Below are 12,868 nucleotides of genomic sequence, written 5' to 3'. Positions count from 1 at the left end.
ACATTCATGCAAAGAAATGTTTAACTATAGGACAAAAGGTAGGCTGTCCTCCTGGAAAGAACTGCAACACCTGAAGGCTGTATTATCATAAAAAGCTAAATTCTGGAAAAAGATCAAAGGTGGATGTTCCTGAGCTGTTTCTATTGGTAAAGCAGTAGCTTGCAAGCCCTTACGTCAGCCGAACGCAACAGTGAGAGCCGACAACAATTCCATTTATTCCTCAGCTTGGCTTGAGAAGCAGCCCCTGATCTGACTCACTGTCACATCCTGCTCCAGCACTTCCTTGTTCACAGCAGAAACTCCTTCCAGCACCACGTGCAGAGGGAACACGGGGAGATTCCACAGAGGTAAGAAACAGATTGAGTTTTCTGCCTTGAACGAGCAAGAGCTAGAATTGCAGTATTTGGGCTATGGGTTTTGGCTAAGGTCTTTTATACTTGCTTCAGATGATGTAGGGGAAAAATGAAAAAGAAACTATATGGATTTGGCTTCTGGTTTGTTTTTTCTCCTTTGTCACAAGCGACAGTTTGCCTGAGAGGAAAATCTCCAGATTGAGGGGGTTCCCAGCTGTGTAACTGCTCTCCCCTGTGCTGGCTCCCAGCTGGGGCCTGCTTAGCTGCAAAACAGAAAGTGAGGCCACCGCTAAAACAAAAGACATTTCCAACTAATTTTCTCACTGAATTCCGCTTTGCCTTTATTTCTTTCTGCTTTTCCTTCGTCATGAAAGTGACACGCTGACAGAAATGACTGAACAGGGAGTCTCAGTTCAGTGAAATTCAGAGGATGAACACCAGGCTGAAAACAATCAAATCACACTCGCTGCCTCAGAATGTCACCTGAGCAAGAGCAAAGGCTCAAGACATTCAGCACCTTGGCAATGATGAGCTCTAGGCAATTTCTCAGGTTCTGAATGGTTGCTGTTCACAAACTGGCAGGGAGTAACAGCAGCTGAAAAGGAAGGCAGGAGGTCCCAGGGTACTGAGCAGCACACACACAACCACAAAACCTGAGGTCCAGGCTGCAGGCAGTGAAGAAGTCAAGTGTAAGAGTAGCAAGACAAGAAAGAGGGCAAACAAATGTACAGGAGGGTTTTCCCAAACTGAGTCACTGTGGTTTCTGTTACAAGTGGTGGGGGAAATTGAAGGAAAAAAAAAAAACAACCAAATTCTGTTGCACAAGCAGACTTCAGACAAACTTAGTGCCTTGGTTTTGACAGATCTATATTAGATTAATTAAAAAATAAACCACAAAAACTATGCAGCAATAGATGTACGTGCCAGTCCCAATAATAGGGCATTTAAAACAACTTTCCTATCTTAAAATCGATTTTTTTTTTTATCACTTTATCCTTGAGAGGGGACTGTACCAACAAATTAATGCAGGGACAGAGGAAGGTAAGAGAGAGACACCTGGGAAAAGTTCAGAGCAAAAAATGTCACAAAATCTAATTTCTTACACCTCCTCACCATGAATCTGGCTCAGGCTCCTCAAGAGCCTGCTCATGCCAGATAATTTTGTCTTTTTGAAAGCTAAATAGAAGTGTTTCACCATTTGACTAAAAGTGAATCCTGAGGAAGAAGTGAAATGACACAGCTATAGATTTCAGTTCTCATTAAATCAAAAAGCTTGCCATTACTTGGAGTTTATCTTGGTAACACAAGTGTAAATAGTGCAAAGGTCAGCACTGATTTTTCATTCTAGAGAAATTATTCGTCTTTTTCTGGAAAGGAAAAGGGGATGATAAGAAATTTTCAGCTCTGAGGGCTCTTCTTGTAATATAGATCAGGTTATTGGAATATTTACCAAGATAAGCACTACAAAAAAGTCTCTGATACACTTTCCCCATTTGGGAAAGCCCAAAAAAAAGATTGTATGGTTGTATACTACACTCAGGAGACTGATCTTTTGGTAGAACAGTCACCAGTTCTGGGCATTTTTTTCCCCAGAGAAGCCACTCAGTGGCTGGGGGGAGGTGAGGGATGGGTGAGAGAACATTTCACTTCAGAAAAGAAAAAATTATATATTCTTTAAAAATAAAAAAAGCCAATCAACACCACCACCAAACCACACACCCAGGTGCAGTCAGCTCTTTGTGGAGGGGTTCTTGGATTTTCCCACCTTATCATGGTAAATGGCATCTAGAGTTTTCTGCTAACATAAAACAGAGACCTGTTGGAGGAGATCCAGAGTAAGTTCAAAAACAGTCAGTGCTGGAACACCTCTTCTATGAACACAGGCTGAGGGAATTGAGGTGGTTCAGCCTGGAAAAGGCTCCATGGAGACCTCAGAGGAGCCTTTCAGGGGCTGGTAAGAGAGACTTTTTACCAGGGCCTGTAGTGACAGGACAGAGACTTTAAACTAAAAAAGGATAGATGTAGGTTGCACATAAGGAAAAGATTATTTACTGTGAGAGTGGTGAGGGAATAAAATGGGTTGCCCAGAGAAGTTGTGGATGTCCCATCCTTGGAAGCTCCCAGGCCAGGCTGGATGTGTCTCTGAGGAACCTGCTCTAGTAGAAGATGCCCTTGGGGAACAAGATGATCTTTCAGGGTCACTTCCAACTCATTCTGTGCTTCTATGATGAATACTTAAGAATCCCTTGAAAGAGTTCAGCTGGTTTGTCTTTCACACCTTTCTCACTTTCCTTCTCTGAACTGTGTTACAGCCATCCCTCCCTCAGGACACAGAGCCTACAGGACAGATGCCTCCTATGGAAGCTGAGCATTCCTAAACAACCACCAAAGGTGACAGCCCAGGTGCCAGGACATGTCCATGACTGAGTTTTGGCTCAACAGGTGAGAGGAATAAGGGGAGGAGAGGAAAATGCATAAAAACCATTCTGTGAACAATGGGACACTTCTCTGCTACAGTCCAATATTTGCACACACACGCTGAACGTGATCATACTTCACTGAGTCTCTCATTGAACACTGACAATTTTCAGGGGCATTTGGGGATGTGTATACACTGTGAATGTACCTGCAGTCATATTTTTCAAAGCAGCCTGAGCCTCAGATACTTCCATTCATTGATTTCAGTTCACATTGGCTCATGTTTTTTAAACCGCACCTCGAGGCAAATCCTAACCCCAGGGCAAGGTGTGGTGCAGAGGAGCCTGTGCTAACAGGAGCTGGAGAAGTGCCACTGTCTTAGTGTAGCATTGCATGGGCATGAATTCCATGTGCTGAAGGGAGTTATTAATTGCATCACTTCAATACCCAAAGTTTCACTCCGAATTCAGTTCTGTAAAAAAGAACAGTGGTGAGTGGTGCAATTTGCTTGGTGCAATTGAGGAATGCAACTTCATTACAGAATGGGAAGGATGGAGAAAACAGGCAAATTATTCATCTAGATTACTATGATGGGTTATAATCTGTAGGGTTCTAATTTTTAAAATTATTTCTACAACTTAGTTTTGCATGTGTTTTCCTCTTACACCACCTTGTGCATATGCTACCATGCCATTTTCCATTCTATTTTATTCCACTTACAACATCCTTGCAAGGCTTCTGAAAAGAGCAGGCTAAATGAGACGGAGGCTGCTGTTTGCTTGATATTTTTCTTGCCTCCCATCAATTTATGAATATAGTTAGTTGTACAGTCCAAACACATTTCTCAACTAAGTGCATTTAAGTGTAACCTCCAACTCTGGCTTCTCTTCTAACATCTGAGCACCCTGTGTTCTACATTGGCATGTGCTTAAGTTCTGAATCAGTTTTTTTGTAAAAGCCAAATTGCTTTCAGCTCCTTTATCAATCGTCTTGCCAGGCCAATGATTGCTGTCACCACAGAGAGAGATCAGAGCGAGAGCCAAGCAGAACCTTCCCACTGTCTCTCCAAAGGGGACAGATTTATTTTGACATCACGAAAGGGAAGAGCATACAGAACTCCAGATACTACCTCCTTGTGGTAGACCTTAAACTTGGTTGTTCTTCTTACCCAAATGCAATTAGCCAGAGGATGACATTTACTTTAAATAGCAATAGCAATGATGAAGGGAAAAAAGAAGATGCCCAGAAGACTTTGAGAAATCCACAACATGAGCAGAAATGGAGACAGGAGTGTGACCATTTTCCAGCTTTACCACAGATCCAGCAAGGGCCATTCCATGGTTAATTCACTCCCACACACTCCTCACTCAGTCACCCACAGTGATGCAGCTGAAAACTCAGCCTGCAAGCAAAGTTTCCCTGGCAGCTGGCAGGACTATGGGTAGTTCTTACACCTCTCTGAGATTTTTGAAAGCAAAGCACGACCCTGTATGAATCTAGAGGCCCACAGTGATAGGATCTATACAGCAGAATCTATCAGAGCTTCTATTGTCTCCTACAACAAAATCAATATTCTTTTGCAGAATGATTTGTTTAAGATAAGGAAGGATTTTTTTCTTGACAAGAAATTCTGCAACAATATGTGAGAATGGGACTCCCTGGGGTGCCCGTGTTGTGTTGCATTTCTTGCACCTTTCTGCTGGGAAAGGGAGCAGGGGCATGAAAGTCAAAGCTTTAGAACAAAAAGGTTTTCCTGAAAAAGCCCCCTCTATATGATAGCTGTGTCAAGCTACAGAATCAGGGGTCAGAATTGCATTTCATTTCATTCTTAAGACACATGTAAATCCCTGTGCTGTAACATATTTTAATACACCCTCCCCCATTTCTTCTCTCACCACAGAGGAATGAAGCAGAGAAGAGAATATTGATTTGTACTAAAGCGTTGTCATACATCCAAAAGTGTACTCTGGGGAAGCCTAATTCCATAAACATTGCTTGGGCCCACACTTGGGATCTATTAATGCCAAGGAAAGCAGCAGTGTCTTGCTGAGTACAAATTCCTTTTAAAATACCAGGGTAGAGCTGCACAAGTGCCTGGCTAAAACCTTCAGAGCCTCAAACCCAAAAGCAAAACAACTAATTAAAGAGCCAGCAGGGTTGTATGTTAGCTCTGTCTAGGGGATCTTTGAATTTCCTCATGGGGAACTTCTGTCCTCAAATATTATCCTCCACACAGTTAATTTCACCTTTTGAGAACCTTGCTGTGGCTACAGTTTTCATGGTGGTCATGCAATGAAGCCACTTCATTACAGGTGCTTTCCAAATATTGCTTTCACTGAAGCTGAGCCACCCAATTCAGATGCAGAGTGACCTGCAGGAGCTGATCTGAGCCAGTGCAGCTTTCCTGGCTTGACATGGCTGGCAGCATGTCCCTGCTCAGACCCACCTCAGGTGTGTCCCACACCTCAGAAGGGAGAGAAGGATCTAGCTTAGGATATCCTTGGTTAAAATGCAGTTTTATTAGCTTGGTTCCTATTTTCTCTTACTCTTCTGTGTTGAGAGATGTGTAAACAAGTTTCCCACTCGGAAATAGTCCTCATGTCAAGGGTTATCTCCAGGGGGTGTAAATGGAAGCTTCAGCTCCAGTGCACCTTGCATTTGCAGGCCATAAGGCAGGGATTTGGGGGTGAAGCAGCTGGAAGAGATAGAGCTCAGGGAGGTCACACAAATCATGGCAAGGCCACCAGTGACCCCCTACCAGCAAGGTGTGGATCAGAGACACCCCATGTCTTGCTCTGCTTAGGCCAGGGCAGGTATTTCATCCTGGGTGGCTCCAGAACAGGGACTGCAAGGCCCAGACATTTTGCCATCCTTAATAACTGTGTAGAAATAGGATTATTTCAATTTCTGAAACCTGTGTTCTGTTTCAGAGCTGCCCTGAGGTGTTCACTGTCCTTCAGCTGCCAATTCAATCTCTCAAATGATTGTTTACATTACAGCTTCAGTGATTATAAAGAGGCCAACATGCAACACTCTTAGTTCAGTCCGCTAAATAAACAGTCCTAGAAGCACCGAGGTCAGCTTTGAGTACCTCCCAGTCTGGGGCATTGAAAGATACAAATTCAACAAGGCTCTTCAAATCCCAGCTGGTAGCAGGACAGGAACGTAAGGGCTTTGAACTACAAATACGAGATCAGCATGTTAACATCTAGAGAAGATTTCTGTGAGTGCTCTGAGGAAACTAGGTCATGTCAACTTCACATACCTTGAATGCTTCCTACGAATCATTTCTAACTTGGGTTGAAGCCAGAAGCTACTACTTTGTTTAACAGCTGTCAGTTCAAACTCAGGACAAATCACACCAAATAACTACTAGTTAACTTTCCACAAATGTGTCAGCAAGGGGAGGGGAAAAAAACCAACTTGTTCCATGACATTCTCACAAATATGACAGACATTTGTGTCTGCAGAAAGGCCAGCTGTAATGTTTAATGCCATTCCATAGTGCTCTAAATATCCAAACACAATACTTTGTTTTCCTGCATTATAATGAGGCCTTAAGATGTTTGGCAGCCAGCTGTAAAATATACACAATGCCATACCTGATCAATTAGCACCTGGTACTTTGCTATCTGAGGACACCACATCCCTTTTCCTTTGAGAGCTAGGGATGCAGTAGGTGGCCCAGAAGTCCCACCCAACACTCCTCCCCACTGCCCCAGCTGAAGTTACGAGATGCAGTTTGGGTAAGAAGTAGGTAATTGTGACATTCCTATCAAGGATCAATCACCTCAAGCTCCCATTGAATACATCAGCTCTTTATACCAATACACAAAGATAATTTGGAGAAGGAATCCTGCCTTTCCAAATCAAAGTTTCTGTGCAGTTTTTACCTCAAGTTTAGTCATTTCTGAAGGCCCAAGTCTGGTCATCTCTTACCACAAATACTCAGAACTCAAGTTTTGGGCACATCGAAAAGATGAGTTTGCATGAAGAAAACCTTCTTGGTGGCAAGAGAGGATGTGAATTCAGAAAATCCAGCTGTGGGAACAGGGCTGTCAGGAAAAACATCTCTTCCCACCCATAGGAAGACCCACTCAGTTGCTACATCTGTCTGGAGTAAAAGTAGCCCATTGCAATGACAAAAATCCTCCTGTTTGTTAGACATCTCCCTGGAAGTGTCTACTTCCCTAGAATCTGATGGCAAAGCAGAAAAATCAATTGTTTACTTTAGCAGCAACAGCTGTGCATTGAATACTACTGGGCTTTAGGAGAATTTGACTGTAGTGGAAGCACACTGTTAAGTACTTTGAGGCATGCAAATAAGGACATCCCTTCCATCCAAACAGCGTACCATGAGATGCCAAAACAGCCCAGCCAGATATGGTCCTGCCTCTACCCTGCACGTGGATAAATAATAAAGTATTTGGGCTATGATTTTAAACATTTTGTGCAGGAACAGAATAAAGGAAGGCAGACTTTTCTAAGGAAAGTGCAGCCAACATTCTTAACTAGAGAAACCCAGAGATAAACAATTATCTCTCACATATCTAGAAACACAGTTCCTTCAGCTGATATTTTACACATCTTGCTCTCACAGAACAGGGTTATTCACTGGTGTTTACATACATAAATGATATGAGAGGAAGCTCAGATCCTGTCTCTGGTTTGGGTCTATTTGTACCTTAAGAGATCACTAAAGCAGAGACTATCAGAGGAGCTTGAGAGTAACCAGCTTAAAAGTTTTCACAGCTTGGATGCTCAATGTTTAAGTCATGAGTCTAGGAAATGTGAACAGAGAAACATTTGAGAAGGCTGGCCCTGACACTACGTAGCCATAACCATCTGCTCAGTTATGGATGGCCTCATAAATGACACTGGTTCTCTAATATCCCAGGAGGTATTCAAAGATTCAGAGTTCTTAGGGGATATTAGAGATTTCCACTCACACACCCCCTTGATTTTTGACATGGCTGGAACAACCAGTGCATCTTTCTGCCATTCACGCTCCCAGGCACATCATGCATCCAACCAGCAATTAGCTGCCATATAATACACATATTTAACAGTGTTTCCAAAATCAGAGGCACAGAATCTCTGTAGTGCTCCAACCCACTTTTTCCTGGATTTCCAAAGAGTAGTTCTTATCTAGGTGATGCAAAACCTCTTCATTTGTGCACAACTCCAGCCAAGAGCTCAGAGGGTGACAAAGCAAATGTGCCACAGGCACTTGCTACTGTGCAGAGGAGCTTTGTGTCTGTGGCACTGCAGAGACAAACAGCTCCTGCAGCATCCCAGAGATACCAGATCACAACTGTGGAGCTGCAATCTGTTCCTGCTCTTGCAAAAGCATGTACTGGGTCATCCTAGGGAAAAAGCATCTGGTATGAGATGGCATCAGATGATATTTCACAGGGTGTTAATTGGTGGAAAGGAAAGAGCACGAGTTCAAGGGAAGTAAGGATGAGTGTTGGGAGCAGAGAGATGTCATACAAGTAGTGCTTCAGCCAGAGCACTGTCAGGAACTCTCAACAACACTGGTGAAGGTAAATGTTGCTGTTTTGGAAAGGAAAGGGCTCAGTTATTTGGGGGAAGGCAAGCTCTAAAGACTCAGCTGTGGGTCAGTGCAATGCTCTGCTGAATATTCAAGCCTTATCTGGGCTGTGCATTTCACACCCTCAACTTCCACATCAGGGAAAATAGGCTGCAAAACTAAGTTCACCTAAAACTTTCACAGGGGGATTTCCTGCATTGAAAACGTAGAACCACAAAGAGGTCAGGCTGATCTTTCGTAGCATGAAACCTTGTGGTTCTGCACAAACTGCTGCTCTTTCTTTTCAAGTCATTGCTTACCAATGTGCTCCAAACAGCACAAGCATCTAAAAGAGATGCTCTTTGGCATCTCTGACACCGAGAAAGATTTAGTTTGGTGCACTCTAGACTACAAAAAAGACAAGACAGCAGCAATCCATGTGCTGCTCCCTGCTGCAGCTGCCCACATAGCCAGCAAGTTTCCTTTACAGAAGAATCTCCCACAGTTGAGCCAGTGACTCATTGCTGAGGTACTTGGCTTGGGCCCAGGGCCATATCTAAATGGATCTCCACCATATCCCACAGGATGACCCTATGGCCCCTCAAGATGACCCCACCGTCCACTACCAAGTGACCACCGGATGCTATTGCAACACAAAACATCTGGGCAGAGTTTATTAGCCTGATATCATCTGGCTGCTTTCAGATATTCATTCTCCAGCCTACTTTCAGCTGTGTCCTACTTTCAGATGAGAAGTATTGTGCTCTCTGGTATTAAACATACTCACTGGTGAAGACAGTTCATTACCAGAGCTCCCTCCTCACTGGACCATTTCATCTTAGAAGAGCAAACTAAAAACTATTTAAAAAGTCAGTAACTTTTAGGACTTCTATTCCCTCCCGTCCCCTCAAGTTCTTGGAAGCTATCATAAATTTACATATTGAGTTGTCATCTTTAGTTGTTAAGTTCAAAGACTGGCTTAACATTTTCCATTCAGTTACAACGAAAAGATCAGCACCAGCCAATTGCACAAGGTTGTAATTAACAGTTCACAACCTGGTTTCTTAAGAAAAGTAAGGTTTGTAGGATCAAGCAAAACACCTGCTTAATTCCTGCCTCTTCTCCCCAATATACCTTGTAGGCTTTTGACAAATCTTGCAAAAATAAGAAAATAAAAACTCCAAAGAGATTCTCTTCTCAAGGCAAGAAAAAAGACAAAACCAAGTCCTGTAAAGTTAACTCTTGTGTCCAGGGAACTTGTGTTCAAGGGCAAAAGCATTAACTTCAGGAGACATCAGAGAACCCATGCCAGGACTAATTTTCCCTTTCTATGCACTTCTCTGCCCTTTTCTCACAGCAGTTATGGAACAACAGTTTGACTTCCCTTGACAGCCAGTCTGTCAGGGAATGCAACATCCAATGCAAAACATTTCCATCACTCAGTTCTAAATTCATCTTTTGTAAAGCCATCTGTAATGCTGCTGTAGGCTGGATTTTCTATCCTCTCTGTCCTAGTTATCCCAGAGAACGGCTTGCAAGGCTGCCAGAGCTGATTTTGCATTAGGAAAGGGAAGACACAAAAAGAAATTGCAGTAAGAAATGTGACAGAATAAGAAATTTTGGCTTCCCTCTTGCACTGCTCATCTGCTTTCTCCTGGGGAAAGAGGCCTTTTACTGTCCACTGGGGAAAAGGGGAGAGCAGGAATGGGATGAGCTGAGTTTGGGCTTTAAGACCAGAGCTGTTGATCGTCTTCCAATTCCAGAAGTGCAACACTTCAGCCAAGTACCGCTTTCATTTAAAAGATCATTCACAAAAAAGTCCTGCTGAAGTCCTACAGTGTCCAACAGGAAAGCTAAGGCACTGAACCACCACAGAAAAAGCAAAAGTAACACACAGCCCCTCCTCACCAAGAGACATGCCCAGATAACAATAATGAAACAAGTTGCAGTAGGTCCCCACATATACCTAAAGGAGAGAGCAGGAAATATGAAAATTAATTTACATGCACACAGCCACGGGAAAAGTAGGGCACTGTTGTCAGAAAATGGTAGGAGGAAAGATGCCACCTCTTTCTCATGTCATGGTTCTGAGCAGAGACCCCTAAGTAGGAAGGAAACACAAGTGGTCTTTCAGAGAGGTTCAAAAGAAAGGAGGAGTTCCTTCCTTTGCTTCCAGACCCCAAGCTTTTTAATTTGGAAAGCAGCCAGCATCTCCCTGGCTGCGATTACAGTCAGGGATAAAAAAATGCTATTAGTGCCATTGCACAACTAATAGAAATTTCTCTTCTGCTGGTGGGACAAGAATGAGATCTGATCATGCTTACACAATGCTTGAGAGATGGGTGTTCCAGACAGGAAATCATTTGGCTGAACTAAATACGAACCAGATACTAAAAAGATCTGAAAGTTTTAAGAATATTGAGAAACATTCCAGAGCATGGGGCCTGCAGGAAATGCTTATGAACCCCATTCTTCCTTCTGCTATTTACACAAGTTGATTGTTACCGACATTTTCTTCAGACAAAAAAATAGATCCACTTCAGCTGTGAAGCCAAAATTCTACAGTTCTTCAGCAGCTGGGCAAAATATCTCTGTATGGCTGTTCTGCACTTTGAACAATTATTTACAGATTAGCAAAAGAAGCATGAAGTGCTTACAGGGATTAAAGGCCTGTGCTTGGGATCCTGTTCATATCTGTCTCTGACAAGCAGAAGTTAATTGGACATTAATATTCCCATGGCTGTAACACAGCAGTAAAAACTGGAGGCTTTCTGCTCCAACACCAGAGCAGCTAGGTTTAAGAGACAGTGTAGGCTTCAGCTTCATAAATATTTTCAAAAAGCTGGAGATGGGAAAACAATTCCATAGGGAAGAGAGGGTCAGGTTTAAGTCTGCAATATTTAGCAACTCTCAGTCTTATTTTTAACACTGGTTTAAGAGTCCTTGAAGCACTAGGACTCCATCCCTGTACTAGTTCAAAGTATTCCATAAGTACTTCATGATTTGTAATCCAAGCTGAGGCAACTTGGGCTCCTGGAGAAGGGAACAGCTTTTCCATCTCTTAATTATTTTCTCATCTGTTTTCTTCCTTGCATAAAAAAAGGTGCCACCAGAACCTGCAGAAATATCAGAGATAATTCCCCAGCACACCAGTGGTACTGGGCACATGCTATGAATTACCTGGGAAAAGCAATTCTATAAACAGCTCCTCTCGCCTCAAAAAAGTTCTCACAAGCTGCAGTTGCAGGTCTGTTTACAAGAATTGTGAGAAAACAAACCTCAAATTAAACCCAGACACCATCACTTTCGCTTTTAGAGAGCAATGCACCTTGAGAGACCAGCTCAGGCAGAGCCCAGCTGGTTTTGGTTCAGTAGCTCTGACATCAGTGAACAAATTAATATCATTGACTGGCCCCAGCACTTGTTCCAAGTCTATAAAATCTTTATGATGAATAGTTGCTAATAAACATGTTCAAACAACTGCATTTTGTACTGAGTAGAAGAACACCAGATGTGACTTGGGTGGTTTCTCTTGCTCAGAGGAGCTGTTGTCAGGGTTTGTCTTCCAGGTCTACAAACCCTCAACAAGGGACTCTGTCAGGTCAGTCCCAAGTGAACACTATTCTCCAGGGAACTGCCAAGCAAAATTACACCAGCCTTCATCAATCCCACCCTGAAATTCTATTTTCAGACCCACCATTCACAGCATTTCCACATCCACTGCAGGAGCTTCAACAGCATAGGCTGCTAATTAGCCTCATTTACCTAAGAGGCTTATCAATTTGTTGATGAATACTTAACCCCCTCCTATAGAACAAAAATATTTTCTGAACTTGGTCCAACTTTCTTCCTCTTCTTACCTGGTAGGAAATATAAATCCTACTCATTCTGGCATTACAATTCAGGGTTGAGATATATTGTCCTAAGAGGTCTGATAGAGGAAAAAATAAGCTGCTGTTGAGCCTTGGTGGGATTGTTACATGTATCACTAACAACTACATCTTGTAGAAAGAACCTCTTTTTGAGACATTATGCAAATAAAAATAGCTAAGAGAAGAGAGGAATCACAATAAGGAAAAGAAACTGGTAATCCTGAAGCTTGTTGCTAGCAACAATAAAAAGCTGCAGGTCAGGATTTTCCCTGGTCTTACTGTATTGGACTGGAATGCAATTTTGGGGAATAGAAATTCTCTGGCATTAGTGTGTTACACTTCCTCCTAAATAAGGCATCAAACAAAAGCAATAAAGGCATTTTATTGACTATTCTGTCAGCTCAAAGCAGTCACTTGAGCCTGAAATAGTTTCCCTTCTGCTTCCTAAGAAATTTCCCCAGAATTTCCCTTTCTCCCTTGTGATTAGGCTATATCCACCACCTGAATTCAAAACTTTCAAGGGAGGGAGTTTTCCTCTTTCCTTCCTTGGGTTGAAAACATTTACCAAGGGGGTTTTATAATTCTGGCTCAATGTGAAAGGTAACTGCAGACTGGACAGAGAAAACCCCACACGTAAAATTGATCATTTTTGAGCTTTACAATCTTAATAGCTCAATACTTTTCTTGGTATG

General features: G+C 42.6%; 1 protein-coding gene across 3 annotated transcripts in view; it reads left to right on the top strand.

Annotated features, from left to right (window-relative positions):
- The first annotated feature begins 200 nt into the window (after positions 1–200).
- The window catches only part of LOC107210394 (myelin-oligodendrocyte glycoprotein-like), a 31,090-nt gene continuing 18,422 nt past the window's right edge, over positions 201–12,868 (top strand). Inside the window, exons 1-2 of one of the 3 annotated variants that reach the window (XM_015641182.3) lie at positions 201–347; positions 2,666–2,795. The gene's annotated coding sequence lies outside the window, so the exon portion shown is untranslated. The remainder of the gene's footprint in view (positions 348–2,665; positions 2,796–12,868) is intronic. The other 2 variants (XM_019008164.2, XM_015641172.3) reach the window with 2 other exon arrangements.

Source organism: Parus major, chromosome 1 (assembly GCF_001522545.3).
Source record: "Parus major isolate Abel chromosome 1, Parus_major1.1, whole genome shotgun sequence".
Taxonomy (NCBI): Eukaryota; Metazoa; Chordata; class Aves; order Passeriformes; family Paridae; genus Parus; species Parus major.
This window is presented reverse-complemented; position numbering and strand designations above follow the sequence as displayed.